The sequence below is a fragment of the Nomascus leucogenys genome, chromosome 21, assembly GCF_006542625.1.
Source record: "Nomascus leucogenys isolate Asia chromosome 21, Asia_NLE_v1, whole genome shotgun sequence".
Lineage (NCBI taxonomy): Eukaryota > Metazoa > Chordata > Mammalia > Primates > Hylobatidae > Nomascus > Nomascus leucogenys.
This window is the reverse complement of record NC_044401.1, coordinates 1,455,099-1,475,143: the sequence shown is the minus strand read 5'-3', so window position 1 is coordinate 1,475,143 and position 20,045 is coordinate 1,455,099. Positions and strand designations below refer to the sequence as shown.

General features: G+C 39.2%; 1 protein-coding gene and 1 pseudogene across 2 annotated transcripts in view; one reads left to right on the top strand and one right to left on the bottom strand.

Moving 5' to 3' along the window:
* The window catches only part of GSK3B (glycogen synthase kinase 3 beta), a 244,748-nt gene that overhangs the window by 160,529 nt on the left and 64,174 nt on the right, over window positions 1-20,045 (bottom strand). The gene's annotated exons all lie outside the window — the stretch shown is intronic.
* Window positions 18,684-19,814, top strand: LOC100607227 (annotated as a pseudogene).

The following is a 20,045-nucleotide window of genomic DNA, read 5'->3' as shown; positions in this document are numbered from 1 at the left end:
AAGGCTGTTAAATACAGAATAATTTTTTTCTTTTTTAAGAGATAGGGTCGTCCAGGTTAGAGTGCAATGACATGATCATAGCTCACTCATGTAACATTGAACTCCTGGGCTCAAGCAATCCTCCTGCCTCAGCTTCCCAAGTAGTTAGCACTAGAGGCACAAACCACCATGCCTCGCTAATATGTTTTATTTTTTAATTTTTTGGAGAGACAGGGTCTCACTTTGTTGCCCAGGTTGGTCTCTAACTCCTGGCCTTAAGTCTAAAATCCTCCTACCTCAGCCTCCCCAAAGTGCTGGGATTACAGGTGTGAACCACTGTATCCAGTCTAGAACACAATTTTTACAAAAGCCTTGGCGGTTTAGGAATATCCCAAAATAATACACACAGCCTAGTTCTCAATCTCTTAAAAACAGGATTGTACCTGTAAACAACATTTTGTAGTCATATTTTTTGAAGTCTTCTCAAGTCACTCCACAGACCAATCCACCCTGCAATGAATACGGTGACATGGACCCATCCGAGGTATGGAGGGAGTATCCAAAAGCCAAAAGTCCACTTCAAGGATGTTTAAATATTTAGTAGGTAGGTGTCTGGCACTGACACTCTAATTTTATTCAAATGATAAATCTCAAAGCTGAACATACTTTGTTCATTTAACAAAGGCATTTAATTTGATGTTTCTTGTTTTAAGGAGACTAGTTCTTAAAATCCAGTGCTGAGAAAAAGCAACAACTGAGACACTTTGTAACTGAGGGGCTTTTAGAGAATATGAATAAGGTGTACTACAAACTGAGAAAAGTCATGCCACGATCTAATTAATACTCTGGTGACCATGCTGTGGAGAGTTAAGTCTGCAATAACTGCCTCTATAAAAATTTTCCTTCACCTCAAGAATGAAGTCTCCACGTAGAAATAACAGAAAATTAAAAGTCTGCAACAAAAGCCTAGAGAAATCAGCACACCACCCATGAATACACAAGATACAAAGCATTTTCATGACATTTTCTGTCTAACAATAGTATTAGCAGAGGGAAAGGCACTGCCAATTATTTCTCTGTCATGCAGAGAAATAACACACAGCTATTTTTAAAGGATGTTTACAACAATGACACTATTGAAAAATATGATTATATAAATTACTCAAAAGAACCCAAAAGAACCTTATCTTCAGGTATGAATAAGACTGTCAGAAGAGGAAACTCTGGCCACTGTAAATTTTTCAGGTTAAGTTGAAGTTGAACTCTTTATCCAAAGAAACCAGGTTTAAAAAAAAAAAAAAAAAACTATTAAAACAAAGATGTTGGCCGGGCGCGATGGCTCATGCCTATGATTCCAGCACTTTGGGATGCCAAGGTGGGTAGATCACCTGAGGTCAGGAATGCGAGACCAGCCTGGCCAACATGGCGAAACCCTATCTCTACTAAAAGTATAAAAAGCTACTTGGAAGGCTGAGGCAGAAGAATTGCTTGAACCCAGGAGGCGGAGGTTGCAGTGAGCCAAGATCATGCCACTGCACTCCAGCCTGGGAGACAGAGTGAGACTCTGTCAAAAAAAAAAAAAAAGCAAAAACAAAACAAACAACAACAACAACAAAGATGTTGGGCTAGGCACAGTGGCTCACACCTGCAATCCCAGCACTTTGGGAGGCCATGGCAGGCACCATAGTGAAACCCTGTCTCTATTTATTTTTAAATAAAATAAATTTAATTTTAAAAAGCAAAGATGTTCTCCCCAAAATAAACTGCTAGAAACAAGAAAACAACATAAAAATTAATTAGCAAAGGGAATAAAAAGTAGAAAACTGAGCCCCATGGGATCAGAGTTAGAAAATTCAAAAATGAACTTATTCTTGTGATTAAAATAGGGGCTTTATTTTATGATGCGGAAGCTCTAGCCAGAGTGCACAACTGCTTATATATGTTGGAACAAATGAAACTATGAAGAAAGAAAGGAAATATCAACCAAGTAGCTGAATCAATCAAATCAACCCTAATGATCAACAGCAGGATAAAAATGCCAGGGCAATTTCTATGTAACCTTGATGTGATAAAAATCTTTCTAACAAGGCCTTTTCCCTTAGATACCATTCATCTTCACATGATTCTAACCTAAGAGATTAGGAAAAACAAAACAAAACAATTACTAAATTTCCTTTGGGGATAGGAAGAGTAAATAAAAGGAGAGGCAGAGAAAACAAAATGGACAGATGTCACACAGGCTGGCTTCCGGAGATGTTTACTTATCTATCAATTTTAGAAATGAAAAGGAAAACATAGGGTGGCAGAGGACAGAGATGACAGAAAGACTCCAGAGTTCTTTTCAATTACAGGAAGACATCATGCTACTGAAATGAACAGAGATCAATTCTGAAGAATCATAACATTCACTTCTTTAAAAAAAAAGAAATCAAATTTTGTCCTTAGAGGCCTAATGAAAAGAATATGGGCTTTGAAGTCATACAAAGGTTTATATCACAAGTTCAACCTACTTAATATCTATAAAATGGAAATAGCTGCTACTTAGGGTTGTGACGATTGAATAGCACAGGTTACATAGTTGTTTTTTTTTTTTTTTTTTTTGAGATGGAGTCTCACTCTGTTGCCCAGGCTGGAGTGCAGTGGCGCGATCTCGGCTCACTGCAAGCTCCGCCTCCCAGGTTCACGCCATTCTTCTGCCTCGGCCTCCCAAGTAGCTGGGACTACAGGCACCCGCCACCACACCTGGCTAATTTTTTGTACTTTTAGTAAAGACGGGGTTTCACCGTGTTAGTCAGGATGGTCTCAGTCTCAATCTCTTGACCTCGTGATCTACCCGCCTCGGCCTCCCAAAGTGCTGGGATTACAGGCGTGAGCCACAGCGCCCGGCCAGTTGTTGTTTTTTAAATGCACGCCACTTAGTGGGTGCTCAATAAATTACAGTTTCTTTGAACTTTGAATTATTAGCAGTGGAAATACGAAAGAATATATTATTCCGCTCCACTATGCTCTTTTACAACTCACATGTGCCCTATCACGGTACTTATCACAATGTCCTATAATTAAAAGTCTGAACCCCTTACTTCACTAAGAGCTCTTAGAAAGACATTGGCCAGGCACAGTGGCTCACGCCTGTAATCCCAGCACTTTGGGAGGCTGAGGCGGGCGGATCACGAGGTCAGGAGTTCGAGACCAGCCTGGCCAACATGGTGAAACCCCGTCTCTACCAAAGATACAAAAAATTAACTGGGCATGGTGGCGCACGCCTGTAATCTCAGCTACTTGGGAGGCTGAGGCAAGAGAATCGCTTGAACCTGGGAGGCGGAGGTTGCAATAAGCCAAGGTCGTGCCATTGCACTCCAGCCTGGGAGACAGGGTGAGACTCAGTCTCAAAAAAAAAAAAAAAAAAAAACTAGACATTATTGGAATCATTTACATTTCCCATGTGCACAAGGTTCAGCACAATGCAAATGCTCAGCAAAGGTTTGCCATTGAATTTATAAGAATTATTCAAGCAGAACTGTTAGGATTTGCGAACTAACTACTTCATGTTAAACCTAAGTAGTGCTTTTGCGTCTTCCTATGCTTGCCATTGGTCAGATATAAATTCCTGGGGAGAAGATATATAGAAAAGCCTTTACAAGTAGTAAAACAGAATGGAGGGCTTACTGAAAACATGGTGACAACAAGCAGCCAAAACGAATGACTCAATGTCCCACATGTGTATTTAGGTATGGGTGGGAAATTTACTCTGTTCCTAACCCTTTTCCAAATAATTCTGGTTTCTTTAGAGCATCAATATGCAGAAATTGGCAAAAACTGGACAGGAGACAAATCTGAGATCTTAAGTTCAATTTATGTAAGCATATTGCTTGAGAACTATTTACAGTTTGCAAGCACCACTCACAGTGGGCATAAGAATCACCTGAGAGTTTACTAAAATGAAGACCCTAGAATATATCCCCCAAAAGGTCAGTAATTCGGAAATGGGGCTCTAGAAACTGTATTTTTAATAAGCACCTCAAATGCTTCTTAATGCAGGTCCAGCTACCACACTTGAAGAGCCACAATATACCATTTAATTCCTACAAAAAGCCTGCGACATACTCAGAACACTCATTTTAACAAATGGGAAAACTTATGGTGTTCAAAAAGATTTGATAATTTGCTCAAAGTAATCCCTTCAATAACTCATACCCACAGGATTCAGACCTGTCCATTTACTGAAAAACTCGTGTTCTGCTACATTACTTTGCTAAGGACCATGTCATAAAGATAAGAGATGGGTATTTAGGCCCTGAAACCAACTTTTTGTGTTCAGCAAAACCTAAAACTCCAAATATCTTACAAAAGGTGCTGAAGCCAATATCTATTAGCCACCCCAATTTTTTCTTTGAAATATTCATACTTCTTCTGAGCCAATTTTAATTGACTCAATTTTTTATCTTCTTGGTTTTACTTCAAAACCAAATTTTACTTTAAACCAAACAATAAACCTAAAATCAGAAACATGCTAATTTTCAACAGTCTGAACTTAAATATCATTTTACTTCTAAGCCATAAACTGGAATCCAGTTACTTTCCTTTTCTCTAACTTCACTGAACTGGAATAAAATCAAACCAAACCCAAAGTGAATAAATACTTCACTTGGTGTTACTCCTCACTTGAAATAATTTCAAGATGTAATTTAGAAACAGGTTTATTTTCCATACACGTCTAAAAGGCTTACAGCATGTGCATAAAAATCTTCGGCTTTTAGGAACTTACATTAGAATTTTTAACTCTTTTTTTTTTGTTGTTTGTTTGTTTGTAAATATTTAATGCTATGTGCATCACAGGTACCAAGGTAATTAGTAAATTTGAACAACTACATAAGGAGTATGACAAATTATACAGGTATAACAACTATTAATTTGTTTATGTAAATTTACTGTACACAATTTTCAATGAAATATATACTGTAGTAATTTATCTTTTTTTCTTTTTCTTTTTTTTATTATTATACTTTAAGTTTTAGGGTACATGTGCACAATGTGCAGGTTTGTTACATATGTATTCATGTGCCATGTTGGTGTGCTGCACCCATTAACTCGTCATTTAGCATTAGGTATATCTCCTAATGCTGTCCCTCCCCCCTTCCCCCACCCAACAACAGTCCCCAGAGTGTGATGTTCCCCTTCCTGTGTCCATGAGTTCTCATTGTTCAATTCCCACCTATGAGTGAGAATATCCGGTGTTTGGTTTTTTGTCCTTGCGATAGTTTACTGAGAATTATGGTTTCCAGTTTCATCCATGTCCCTACAAAGGACATGAACTCATCATTTTTTATGGCTGCATAGTATTCCATGGTATATATGTGCCACATTTTCTTAATCCAGTCTATCATTGATGGACATTTGGGTTGGTTCCAAGTCTTTGCTATTGTGAATAGTGCTGCAATAAACATACGTGTGCATGTGTCTTTATAGCAGCATGATTTATAGTCCTTTGGGTATATACCCAGTAATGGGATGGCTGGGTCAAATGGTATTTCTAGTTCTAGATCCCTGAGGAATCGCCACACTGACTTCCACAATGGTTGAACTAGTTTACAGTCCCACCAACAGTGGAAAAGTGTTCCTATTTCTCCACATCCTCTCCAGCACCTGTTGTTTCTTGACTTTTTAATGATGGCCATTCTAACTGGTGTGAGATGGTATCTCACTGTGGTTTGGATTTGCATTTCTCTGATGGCCAGTGATGACGAGCATTTTTTCCATGTGTTTTTTGGCTGCATAAATGTCTTCTTTTGAGAAGTGTCTGTTCATGTCCTTCACCCACTTTTTGATGGGGTTGTCTGTTTTTTTCTTGTAAATTTGTTTGAGTTCATTGTAGATTCTGGATATTAGCCCTTCGTCAGATGAGTAGGTTGCAAAAATTTTCTCCCATTTTGTAGGTTGCCTGTTCACTCTGATGGCAGTTTCTTCTGCTGTGCAGAAGCTCTTTAGTTTAATTAGATCCCATTTGTCAATTTTGGCTTTTGCTGCCATTGCTTTTGGTGTTTTAGACATGAAGTCTTTGCCCATGCCTATGTCCTGAATGGTATTGCCTAGGTTTTCTTCTAGGGTTTTTATGGTTTTAGGTCTAACATGTAAGTCTTTAATCCATCTTGAATTAATTTTTGTATAAGGTGTAAGGAAGGGATCCAGTTTCAGCTTTCTACATATGGCTAGCCAGTTTTCCCAGCACCATTTATTAAATAGGGAATCCTTATCCCATTGCTTGTTTTTGTCAGGTTTGCCAAAGATCCGATAGTCGTAGATATGCAGCATTATTTCTGAGGGCTCTGTTCTGTTCCATTGATCTATGCCTCTGTTGTGGTACCAGTACCATGCTGTTTTGGTTACTGTGGCCTTGTAGTATAGTTTGAAGTCAGGTAGGGCAATGCCTCCAGCTTTGTTCTTTTGGCTTAGGATTGACTTGGCAATGCGGGCTCTTTTTTGGTTCCATATGAACTTTAAAGTAGTTTTTTCCAATTCTGTGAAGAAAGTCATTGGTGGCTTGATGGGGATGGCATTGAATCTATAAATTACCTTGGGCAGTATGGCCATTTTCATGACATTGATTCTTCCAACCCATGAGCATGGAATGTTCTTCCATTTGTTTGTATCCTCTTTTATTTCATTGAGCAGTGGTTTGTAGTTCTCCTTGAAGAGGTCCTTCACATCCCTTGTAAGTTGGATTCCTAGGTGTTTTATTCTCTTTGAAGCAATTGTGAATGGGAGTTCACTCATGATTTGGCTCTCTGTTTGTCTGTAAACATGCTTATCCGTTTGATTTACAAGCTGTCCAATTTGGAGGGCAAGGGTAGTCACTACATTTAAATTTTTCTTAAGGAAGGTTACCAGATTATCAAAGAATTAGTATGCTATACACGGATGAAAAGAGAACATGGTAAGTACTTAAACTAAAGAAGTAAACAGTTACTTTTAAAAATACAATTACTCACTCACTGATCCAGTCAGTGGTCACATTCTAGAACCATCAACCTTGAGCAGTCAGAAGAAAGCCAGAAAATAGATCTCAAAAAGCTGGTATATTTTACTGTAATCTTTAGTGACAGTAATACCAGATCAGTGCTCTAAATATATTTTTAAAATCAATTAGGTCTGTTCTTGGCCTACTACACATCCCTTTGATCCTCAATATTGCATTCTGACAACCCAAATGCCCCCAATGTAACAGCTTATCCAACCCTGCCCTCTCCTGAAATATGCAAAGATATCTGCACTCCTTAATCCAAACTGCTTTTTCCACAGCACAACATACAAATTTACACACATTTTTTAATCACTTTAAAGTGGAGGTTATTAAATTAAAAATTGCTGTTGAATTGAAACAGTAGGGTGGGGAGGAGAGAGGACAGGATTTGTTTTCTCCCAGAAGACTACTGCTTACTCTAAGTCAGTCCTGCATACTTTATCAATTACAATTTAACAACTAATATCCAATCCACGAGGGCAACACTTACAGTTATCACACACTGGGGGCGTCCCATTTTATGACTATGCAGATAGCAATCTGAAAAATATTTGTTCATTTATAAGTGACAAATTTCTACAGGCTTCTACTATACTTTGGAAACTAAAGTCTAAAAGTCACCTAAAATAAATACCTCTACTTCCTCCTCAGAGATGACCTCGGACCCTGCAATCACCCTCTTAAAAGAGTGAAGTCAATTCAAAAGATTGAGAAGATAATGCAGATAAAATTCATATATTTGACAGTCTTCCCTAGGACCAATCATGATCACCAAACCATCATCACTCATCATCACAAATAAATTTGTGAAGCACTTCACAGTTTAAAAGCACAGTTAGACCCATAATCTCATTTGATCCAAGCAACAGTCCTACAAAGGAGGAAGAACCAGTACTAAATCAGGGAGAAGGGAACTGAGACTCAAAAAATAAGTAAAGTTGTTCAAGGTTATAAACAGGTGACCCCTGAACAATATGGGTTTGAACTGCGCAGGTCCACTTATACACAGATTAAAAGTACAGTATTCACAGGGTGTAAAACCCACATATACGGAGGGCCAACTTTCCACATATGGTGGTTCCATAGGGCCAACAGCAGGACTTGAGTATGCAAAGATTCTGATGTGCCCAGTGGTCCTGGAACCAATGCCCCATGTATAACAGCAATGACTGTATAGTATGAAAAACTATAGTTTAGTATAACACTACAGTTTAGACTGTATCGTATTAAAAACTACACTATAGTCTTATAGTACTCATCCAAATTGCCTCATCGAATTCCTAAGTTTAGTATACTTTCCAATACTTATAAAAGTGAAAGTGAATTGAACAATTTACATTCTAAAATACATCCATAAAAATAACTCAGTCCAATATAACCACACATTTTGAGTAAGAGTCTTTACATCTTCTAATATAAACTGCAAAAATACCTTTAAATGTAAAACTGTGTCATTTTGCTGATATACAAAGCTACCTGAGAGACAAATCATCTAAAACGAGAAAAAGAGAGCCAGAAATTCCCGAGGCAAATCACATCAGTGAACAGACAGCAAACATTTAAACACTTGAACAGATTTATCACAATACTAAGTAATAATACATAGCCTAACAACAGCTGCTACTTTTGCAGGAATAGAAGGAACATTTCCTGATTTTCTTTTTGGACTGGTTTCTTCTAAATATGAAACATTTTGGAAATTGAAAAAGGAAGCATGGTTTTTCTAATCAACAAACAAACAAACAAAAGGAATGTAAAAACCAAATCTCTCTCATCACATAATAGTTTTAGGCATCTGTTGAATTAGCTCAAGTACAATATTTTACTTTTACTTTTCATACATTCAAAAAATATATTTTCTTAATAATAGTTTAATACATCAAAAAACACTCCAAATGTATATCAAGCTATTTAAATATTTTTGGTGAGCTGTTGCACCATGTTATGAAAAAAAAAACACTGAAACAGTTCATATAAAAATACCAAAGTAGCATTCTACTCCCCATTCCCAGTTCTAAATAGCTTCCAAAGATATCCAAAACCACTTACTGACCAGCATAAGGATTGCTTACCCAAAACACTTTATCAACACCTTTGCTCTCCTCCATCAGGAATCATTTGCATGTTATGCTCTACCGCTATTCCCTTAAACTTGCATTATTTGTATGTCAATGAAATCTATCTCAAACAATTTCTTTTTCAAACACACATCCTAGGTTACTCTATCTTCCATTGTTCTTTCCTATCTTTTTTACCTAAGGAAACAATTTCTTTTCTACCATTTTCATTCCACTCAGAGCCTAAAATACAACCTTAACCATAGCTGGTAAGCAAAAAGATAGCATTTCTGCTGTATACCAATATCAAAAGAAAGAAATGCCATCAACCTGTAAGTACCTGAAAGGACACAGAAAGGCCTGCCGGACTCCCACAAGTCTCTACGCCTGACCTCCCTCTGATTAAATCCCTGTATCAATCACACATACAAGAAAATTTTTCAAAACTAATTCTTAACAGTGTTTTGGTGTTGTTTAACTACTATTCTTGCCATATTATTTTCTATTATGTGTCACTGTAAATATGTAGATATTTGAGCTAACTATGGCTTCACTAGGCTTTTGTAGGATAACCTGGGAACCTATTCACATTAACGTATTTACTAAACTTACTATGAAAAAATACTTTCTAAGTTCTAAAATAATTTATGAACTTTAAGAATGCAATCTGTTTATCAGCTAAAGCTTTTCTGTATAACAAAATAGGAGGAGAAGATATGCCTAAAATATTACAATTTTTACTGTTGTGAAGATAGAGTACCTCCAAACAACTTTATAAGAACCTCTTAAAATTAACTATGGAAAATAAAATAGCAGGTAATAACTACTAGTTCTGTCATTAATTCCATTTCTGCAACGGACACCATACATTTTCAAATACTGATTAAATTCTAGTTTACAACTTCATTAGTAATGATGCTGTTTATAGTTAATATAATGAGGAACATGCCTAAGAGAAAAATATATAGGCATACCTCATTTTATTGCGCTTCGCAGAAATTATTTTTTTTTTACAAATTGAAGGTTTATAGTAACCCCATGTTAACCAAGTCTATCAGTGTCACTTTTCCAACAGCATGTGCTCACTTCATGTCTCTGTGTCACATTTTGGTAATTTTTGCAGTACTTCAAACTTCTCACTATTATTACACCCATTATGGTGATCTGTGATCAATGAAGGCAAACTTAATAGATTAATATTGTGTATGCTCTGACTGCTCCACCAACCAGCTGTTTCCTCATCTCCCTCCCTCTCCTCAGGCTCCTTATTCCAGACACAACGATATTGAAATTACGCCAATTAATAAGCCTACAGTGGCCTCTAAGTGTCCAAGTGAGAGAAGAGTCACCTGTCTCTCACTTCAAATCAAAAGCTAGAAATAATTAAGCTTAGTGAGGAAAATATGTCAAAAGCCCAGATAGGCTGAAAGCTATGCTTCTTGTGCCAAACAGCCAAGTTGTGAATACAAAGGAAAAGTTCTTGAAGGAAATTAAAAGTGCTACTCCAGTAAACAGATGAATGATAAGAAAGTAAAACAGCCTTATTGCTGATACGGAGAAAGTCCGAGTGGTCTGGATAGAAGACCAAACCAACCACAACATTTCCTTAAGCCAAAGCCTAAACCAGAGCAAGGCTGAACCCTCTTCACTTCTCTGAAGGCCGACAGAAGTGAGGAAGCTGCCAAGTTTGAAGCTAGCAGAGTTAAGATGCCCTCTCCATACCATAAAAGTACAAGGTAAAGCTGTAAGTGCTGATTTAGAAGCTGCAGCAAGTTATCCAGAAGATTTAGCTAAGACCATTGATGAAGATGACTACACTAAACAACTTCTAGATGCCATTAAGAATATTCATGATTCACTGGGTGTGGTGGCTCACGCCTGTAATCCCAGCACTTTGGGAGGCCGAGGCGGGTGGATCATGAGCTCAGGAGTTCAAGACCAGCCTGGCCAAGATGGTGAAACTCCGTCTCTACCAAAAATACGAAAAAAAAAAAAAATTAGCTGGGCACAGTGGCGGGCACCTGTAATCCCAGCTACTCAGGAGGCTGAGGCAGGAGAATCACTTGAACTCGGAAGGCGGAGGTTGCAATGAGCCGAGATTGTGCCACTGCACTCCAGCCTGGGCGACAGAGTGAGACTCCGTCTCAAAAAAAAAAAAAAAAAAAAGAATATTCATGATTCATAGGAACAGGAACAGGAGTTTGGAAGATGATACCAATTCATCTGGATGATTTTGAGGAGTTCAAAACTTCAGTGGAGGAAGTCAGTGCAGATGTGGTAGAAATAGCAAGAGAACCAGAATTAGAAACAGAGCCTGAAGATGTGACTGAACTGCTGCAATCTCGTGATCAAACTTGAACAGATGAGGAGTTGCTTCTTATGAATGAGCAAAGAAAGTGATTTCTTGAGATGGAATGTACTCCTGGTGAATATGCTGTGACTACTGCAGAAATGAGAACAAAGGATTTAGGATATAATCTCAGCTGATAAAGCAGCAGCAGGGTTTGAGAGAACTGATTCCAATTTTGAAAGTTCTACTATGGGTAAAATGCTATAATGCCTGGAGTGCTGGCTACTATAGTCCCAGCTAATCAGGAGGCAGAAGTAAGATGATCACTTGAGTCTAAGAGTTTGAGTCCTGCCTGGACAACACAGTGAGACACCCACCTCTTTTAAAAACTAAAACAAATATAATGCTATCAAACAGCATCTCATGCAACAGAGAAATCTTTCGTGAAAGGAAGAGTCAATTAATCCAGCAAACTTCATGGTTGTCTCATTTTAAACAATTGGCACAGCCACTGTAACCTTCAGCAACCACCACCCTGATCAGTCAATAGCCATCAACACTGAGCAGCAAAAAGATGACTACTCGGCCGGGTACGGTGGCTCACGCTTGTAATCCCAGCACTTTGGGAGGCCGAGGCGGGCGGATCACGAGGTCAGGAGATCGAGACCACGGTGAAACCCCATCTCTACTAAAAATACAAAAAATTAGCCGGGCGTGGTGGCGGGCGCCTGTAGTCCCAGCTACTCAGAGAGGCTGAGGCAGGAGAATGGCGTGAACCCGGGAGGCGGAACTTGCAGTGAGCCGAGATTGCGCCACTGCACTCCAGCCTGGGCGACAGAGCGAGACTCCGTCTCAAAAAAAAAAAAAAAAAAAGATGACTACTCGCTGAAGGCTCAGATTATTAGCATTTTTAAACAATAAAGGATGTTTTAATAACTTTTATATGCACTAAGAAACCAAAAAACTTGTGTGATGTGCTTTATTGTGGTGGTCTGGAACCAAACCCACAATATTGTCAAGGTATTCATATATTAAATAACATTGTCCCAAATGATTACAGTTACTTATAATCAAATCCATATTGGTTTTTGTATTTGCCTTATCTTCCTCCCTCTAAAAACTTGCTTAACACCTCCCAATCCTCTCCCCACAAAAGAAAGAGAGAGACAGAGAGAGAGAGAGGAAAAGAAAGAAAGGAAAGAAAGACCGGCCTTTAGAGAACCTGGCAATGCCATTCAAATAGGGCAAGTCCAAGTCCACCTCTTCAAGGCGGAAGAGTACTGTGAGATTAAGTGGGTCAATTCACAAAGCAGTCCACTTAGCACTTCTTTCTCCCCACAAAGCTGTCCTAGAAGAGATGCTAACTGGGCTCTATTAAATAAAAGCCACTGGAATAATCCTGCACTCACAGTGGGTCTACAACTGGGACTCGGTTCCTTTATCACTGCCTAAGAAATAAAATAAGACTAATCCTCTTATTGGTGGGTCACAGAAGAATGTCTTAGGACATCTGATGCCAAAGCAGAGTGTCTCCCACACTGCTTACTCATTATTCACAGTGTCAAAAGTAGGGAAGGACATCAAAGTAGGAGACAATTTCCCTTGAAACAGAACTTTCATCCTTGGGAAATATGTACATGCCTAACTCTGCCCTTTTTTAAATGGTCTTTGTCATCTCCTACTGTTAACTACCTGACTTAATGATATACCAGGATAGGACTATCCCAAGTCTGCTAGCTGTGACTGCTGGTGAATTTCTTTTTTATACCATACCTCTACAACCTGCAGAAGCATTGAACACATACTCATTTTAAAAAAAAATCAGTGGAAACTTTAAAAGGGTTTGATGTGAATATATGCAAATAATAAGACCAAGGTTCCACTGAAGACTTTCCTGAGCTGGGTCCCTCCAAGGTTATGTCTAACACTGCCCCTAAATGCCATGTACTTTCATGCACCCTAGATGAAACTGTAATAAAAGTTAACTACAAAACAAAAATTTGTAGAGTCATCCTTTTTTCTCACCAATTTCCATTATAAAAACTGAAACTAAATACCCATGTGAAGAGCCCCACAGAATATAAGGTTTTAATACTTAATACGGTAAACACAGTGCTAGCAATAACTTTACAGATCAATAGTATCAACAGAAAGCCATCTGACCTATTACTCTTAAGGTGTTACTTAAATTTCATGATGCCCCTTAAATTTAATCAAGAAGAAAAATACTATTTCCCTTATCTTAAGACCCTCATACACACACTCTCGTCACAAACCTTTGTCCTAGGTATCTCCAATATCCACTAAAGAGTAAAGCAAACACTAAGGGAGAAGAGAACAGTGTACCTGACGGTCCAGGTACCATGAAAAGATGAAGAAATGGTCAATCTCAGAGGTCAAGAGCAGCCAATTTCATTAAGATCTCCATCAAAGCAGATGATCCAGCACCTTCCTGAAACAAATTGTGACCCACGTAGGCAATACGCCCCATTATTTACAAATGAGCTTGAAAAACTGAACTGATGAATCCAAATTTAAAACAGAATGTATCAGTTTTATTCAACTTTTCAGGTAGGGTAAATGTTCCAAATATTCTAACCAACAACATAAATGGACTCCAAAAATTAAGCTGGCACTTAACAGTCTTAGGTTTTAATGGCTCACACCTATAATCCCAGCACTTTGGGAGGCCAAGTGGGAGGACTGCTGTTTGAGCCCAGGAGTTCAAGACCAGCCTGGGCAATATAGTGAGATCCTGTCTCTACAAAATTTTATTTTTTTTTAATTAGCCAGGCATGGTGGCACACACCAGTGGTCCCAGCTGCTTGGAAGGCTGAGGTGGGAGAACTGCTTGAGCCCAGGAGGTCAAGGCTGCAGTGAGCCATGTATGCTCTCCACTACTGGAGCCACTACTGCACTCCAGCGTGGGCAACACAGCAAGACCCTGTCTCAAAAAAAACAATTCCAGATTCATGGTATTTCTGGGAGAGTATAATAGACATTCTTTGACATTCTTTATGGTACCTGTCCAGTCTACATACATAAAGCCTAATTAACTACTAATTTTCTATTTTTTCAGCTCACATTTTCATTGCTACATTAATAGTTAACATACGTACACACATCTCTCTTCTCTGAAAACCTCTTTCCCCTCCCACTGGGTAAAGTGCCTGAATATGTTCATCTAAGTATTTACCAAAACAACAACAAACTCCCTATCTCATGAGAAAAGCAGATATTATTTATACAAATAACTGCTGCATTAGATAATAACTGAAGTAAGAGGTACAAAGGAGAATGGTAGGGTACAATTAAGTCCATAATGGGAGTATCTAGAATCCAGTCAGGGTAGGTCCCTCCGAAAAAGTGGTATTTCAGCTGAAATTCTGAAATGTGTGAGAGGGTGGGGGGAGGAGGGAAGCAATGGAGTGGGAAGCGATAACATTAATGGCAGAGGCATGTAAAAAGAAAGATCTTGAAGGAGTTTTAACAAACTGAAAATAAGTGGACAGTCACACAAGACTGCATATTGTATGATCCTGTTCATATGAAATGTTCAGAATAAGAAAATCTATAGAAAGTAGACTCACTAATCTACCTGGTTATCTAAAGCAGGCAGTGTGTGTCAGGAGATGGGGAGTGACTGCTAATGGATAGGAAGATTCTTCTGGGGGCCAGGTGTGGTGGCTCATGCTTGTAATCCCAGTACTTTGGGAGACGGAGGTGGGCAGATCACTTGACACCAGTAGTTTGAGACCAGCCCGGCCATCTCTACTAAAAATACAAAAATTTAGCTGGGCATGGTGGCAGGTGCCTGTAACCTCAGCTACTTGGGAGGTTGAGGCATGAGAATCACTTGAACCCAGGAGGTGGAAGTTGCAATGAGCCTGGATGACAGGTATCTTCTGGAGGGCTGTTTTTTAGCTTACAACAGTTCTCAGTTTGCTCTTAGCAGAACAAAACATCAGAGATCTAATAAACTAGAAACAGCAAAGAACAGAAAAAAAAAAACAGTGAAAAATTAATGGCAGGGAAGAAAGGAAATCATAATAGTGAAAGCAGAGGGAATCACTTAAGAGACTGAAGTAATTCTGGAGAAGATGATAAATATGAAGAACAAAGATGATCCAACATAAGGATAATTATTGTTTCATAAGTAGATGCCACACATGAATAGAAAATTTCCTTAAAACTTTCCTTGAAATTGAGAGCACTATATCTGCAGGACAAAGAGGTACAATGTATGCAAGAACTGACTCAGCATGATCAAAGTACTGTGGTTAAACTCAAGGATAAAAAAGAGTCTACCAGGCATCCAAACAGAAGAAAATTAGCCACCTAAAAGTCAGTCATCCTAAAAGGCAGGTTAGGGGACACATGGGGCAGAGAGGCAGAAGATGTTTGTAGAAAAACCAACACACTAAGTTATGAAAAAACAGGCCAAACTTCTACCACTGTTTGGCTTATGACCTTGAGGAAGTCAAGGAATGTCCTTTTTAGGCCTTAGTTTCCCTATCTGTAAACTGAAAGGACTGAATAAATATGAAATTTAGAGCCCTTTCAGCTCTGAAAGTATGATGGACGGTAGCCAGATTAAGAGGATAAAATGTCAAATACTGGGTTTTATAGCTTACTTTCCCCCTTCCAGCTCTTATTAAATCATAAGTTGGGAAAGAAAGAATGTATTTCAGACATTCCTCCTACCACCAAATACACCTATCATATTTCATCTCACAAATCAGCAAATATTAAAAAATAAACACTCAAGGCTAACAAGGGATACAATAAAACCAGGTGCTCTCAAACACGATTTTTTAAAAGCCTTAAAATTTTCCCAAATATCAAGCAAGAGATGTTAGGAAAAAACAATCACTGAATAAAGGAGAAAGAGTTATTTGTTAGAGGCAATGAGAAGGTATCTGCTGGAGCAAGAGCAGTGAAACAAAGGATACGGGAGAGAACTGGGGTAGTTTATAATCTACAGTAGTTGTTCTCAACATATAAGCCAAAGAGAACCTGTAAGGATTTATTACGGCAAGGGGGTCTGCAAATCCATACAAAAATAAACCACTGCTGGAAACAGAGAAATAAGCAATGCTATACCGCCAAATACACACACACACACACACACACACACACACACACACACAAATTTTTTTTTTTTTTTTGAGATGGAATCTCACTCTGTTGCCCAGGCTAGAGGGCAATCTCGGCTCACTGCAACCTCCACCTCCCAGGTTCAAGTGATTCTCGTGCCTCAGCCTCTCAAGTAGCTGGGATTACAGGCGTGCACCACCACATCTGGCTAATTTTTGTATTTTTTTAGTAGAGATGGGCCTTTACCATGTTAGTCACACTGGTCTCGAACTCCTGACCTTGAGTGATCCACCCACCTCAGCCTCCCAAAGTGCTGGGATTACAGGCGTGAGCCACTGAGCCTGACCCACATTGATTTTTAAATACGAAATCTTGAAGTATAATTTTCCTTAAAAGCAGCAGGACAAAAAATTAGCCAGGCGTGGTGGCATGCGCCTGTAATCCCAGCTACTCGGGAGGCTGAGGCAGGAGAATCGCTTGAACCCAGGAGGCAGAGGTTGCAGTGAGCTGAGATCGCACCATTGCAGTCCAGTCTGAGCCACAGGGCAAGACTCCCAAAAAAAAAAAAAAAAAGCAGCAGGAGCGGCCAGGCAGGGTGGCTCACGCCTGTGATCCCAGCACTTTGGGAGGCCAAGACAGGCAGATCACTTGAGGTCAGGAGTTCAAGACCAGTGTGGCCAACATGGTGAAGCCCTGTCTCTACTAAAAATACCAAAAAATTAGCCAGGTGTGGTGGTGCATGCCTGTAATCCCAGCTACTTGGGAGGCTGAGGCAGAAGAATCACTTGAACCCAGGAGGCGGAGGTCTCAGTGAGCCAAGATCACGCCACAGCACTCCAGCCTGGGTGACAGAGCAAGACTCCGTCTCAGGAAAAAAAAAAAAAAAAAAAAAAAAGGAGGAGCAACAAAAATGAAGCCCTATTCTTTGACCCAGTACCTCCCTTTCTAGGAATATGGCAAAAGAAAGTAAAAAGAAACTGGAAGAAAATAATTGATTTACAAAGATATTCATTAAGGCATTATTTATCACATCAATAAATCAGAGCCAATCCAGATGTCCAATAGCAGAGAATCATTAGGTAAACTATGATACACTCACAATGAACAGACTATTAAGCATTCATTAAAATTACATTTTCCAAGAATATTTAATGGTTTAGGAAAATATTCATGACACAAGATTACATGAAAAGGCAGAGTATATAGCTACAAATTGCTATATATTGTGATCCCAATTTTGAAAACAAATGCTACACAAACACAACAAAAAGTAAACAGTTTTCTCTAGATACTGAGAATACAGGCAAATTTTTATTTTCTTTTTTGTATCTCTCTGTAATTTCCAAATTATCTACATTGAGCATATAAAATGTTTTAAAGATAAATTTGCTTGAAGTTCTAAAAAGATATTGAAAGATATTCTTTCCAAAGAAGTATTACTGTCACTGGGTTCTAAAAAAAAAATCCAATATGCTTACAGAACACTTAAAACTAAAAAATCAGCAACTATTTCTTGAATAATTTATCCTTAGTTCTAAAATTGAGTATAATCAGCAAAGAGATGAATTGAGTGCCTCATGCATAGTCAATGTTTATTCTTCAATTAGGCATTGTTATATTCAGTACAGAAAAGAATGACAAGAAAATAACTTGGCTAGAGCATGACTGACTGGGATGTATGCTTAAAAGATTTTGTAAAAGGCTGTATGTTTATCTAGTCTTAACTTTTATTAATCACTATGTGGCTGTCCATTTAAATAACAATTAATGAGGTATTATTACTACTTAATAGATGAAAGAAATGAAGAGGTCAGCCTGGAGCCTCATCATACCATAACTAGAACCTGCTGAGACAGATTTACCTCACGAGAAACTTGTCCTTTACCCAACAAACTATTTGAAACCTTCCAGACTATGCCACTAAGGCCATAGATCCCTCTAGCCTACAAGAGATTAAAAGGCCTAAATCTATCAACACCTCATATCCTTGTTTACCTAAGTCTCCACCAGAAATACTGTTAACTCTCATGCCCCTACTACTCTACACACCCCTCTCATCTGAATCAACTCCTCAACTCTACCTCTTCTGTGATCAGCAAACTCCACTTTCTAGCCTTCTGGAAAACATAACTCCCCCAAATATGCTACTTTAATAAATCCCACAGAGGCTGATGTTATTCAGTTCCTCTACACGTCTCAAAACCATGTCCTTGCAGGCCATGGTGGCGCAGAGGTTGGGAAGATGGCATGGTGAGGCTGGGCAAAGAGAGGCTGGGGCAGCGACCAGGCGTGGTCTCTACCAGTGGGCGGCCGCAGCTGCAAGGAACTCACTGCGGCCCTAGCCCCACCACGGCTGCTCAGACGCAGGTTTGGCTTCTTCAGCAAAAATGTGGATTCAGAAAAGCACCCAGGAAGGCTGAACCTCAAAGATCAGACACAGGCACAAGTGGTGAAGCATACAAGAGAAGTGCTTTGATTCCTCCTGTGGGAGAAACGGCCTTTTATCCTTCTCTGTATCCTATAGGGACTCTCATAAAACCTGTATTTTTTTTACTGTTGGGTTTACAGGCTGTGCATTTGGATCAGCTGCTATTTGGCAATATGAATCACTGAAATCCAGGGTCCAGTGTTATTTTGATGATATAAAAACTGACGGTTGGGATAGCATAAGACCACAAAAAGGAGACTTCAGAAAGGAGATTAACAAGTGGTGGAATAACCTAAGCGATGGCCACCAGACTGTGACAGGTTATCACAGCTGCAAATGAATGTCTTTGTATTCTGTTTATAGAGAGTACCTTCTCTGCAGCGGACAATGATCAGATATTTCACATCTAATCCAGCCTCAAAAGCCCTTCCTTTTCCAATGTTGCTGTCAACATTCAGTCATTTCTCCTTATTTCACATGGCAGCAAATATCTATGTTTTGTGAAGCTTCGCCTCCAGCACACTGAACATTCTGGATCAAGAGCAGTGTTATTATCTGCAGGTGTTATTTCCAATTGTGTCAGTTATGTGTGTAAAGTTGCCACAGGAAGATAGGGACCATCACTTGGTGCATCTGGCACCATCATGATGGTCCTTGCAGCTGTCTGCACTAAGATCCCAGAAGGGAGGCTTGCCATTATTTCCCTTCAGATGTTCACATTCATAGCAGAGACTGCCCTAAAAGCCATTATGGCCATGGATACAGCAGGAATGTTCATGGGATGGAAATTTTTTGATCATGCAGTGCATCCTGGGAGAGCTCTCTTTGGAATACGGTATGTTACTTATGGTCATAAACTGTTTTGGAAGAACAGGGAGCCTCTAGTGAAAATCTGGCATGAAATGAGGACTAATGGCCCCCAAAAAAGGAGGTGGCTCTAAGTAAAACTGGGATTGGACAGTACTGGTGTATCTGGTCCGTGACGCCTGAGAGCCACAGGAACACATGCGCCCTAGAGTGACCATGGCTATGCTCTGGCTTGAAAGACACCAGCATCTGGCCTCCCAGTGTTTTCAGCTGTGTCCCCCATCTGTCTTTTAGAAGGTGAATTATGACAAAGTTGTGAAATAAAGGTTTATATCTAGTTGGAAAACAAAATCACATCCTCCTTGTTCC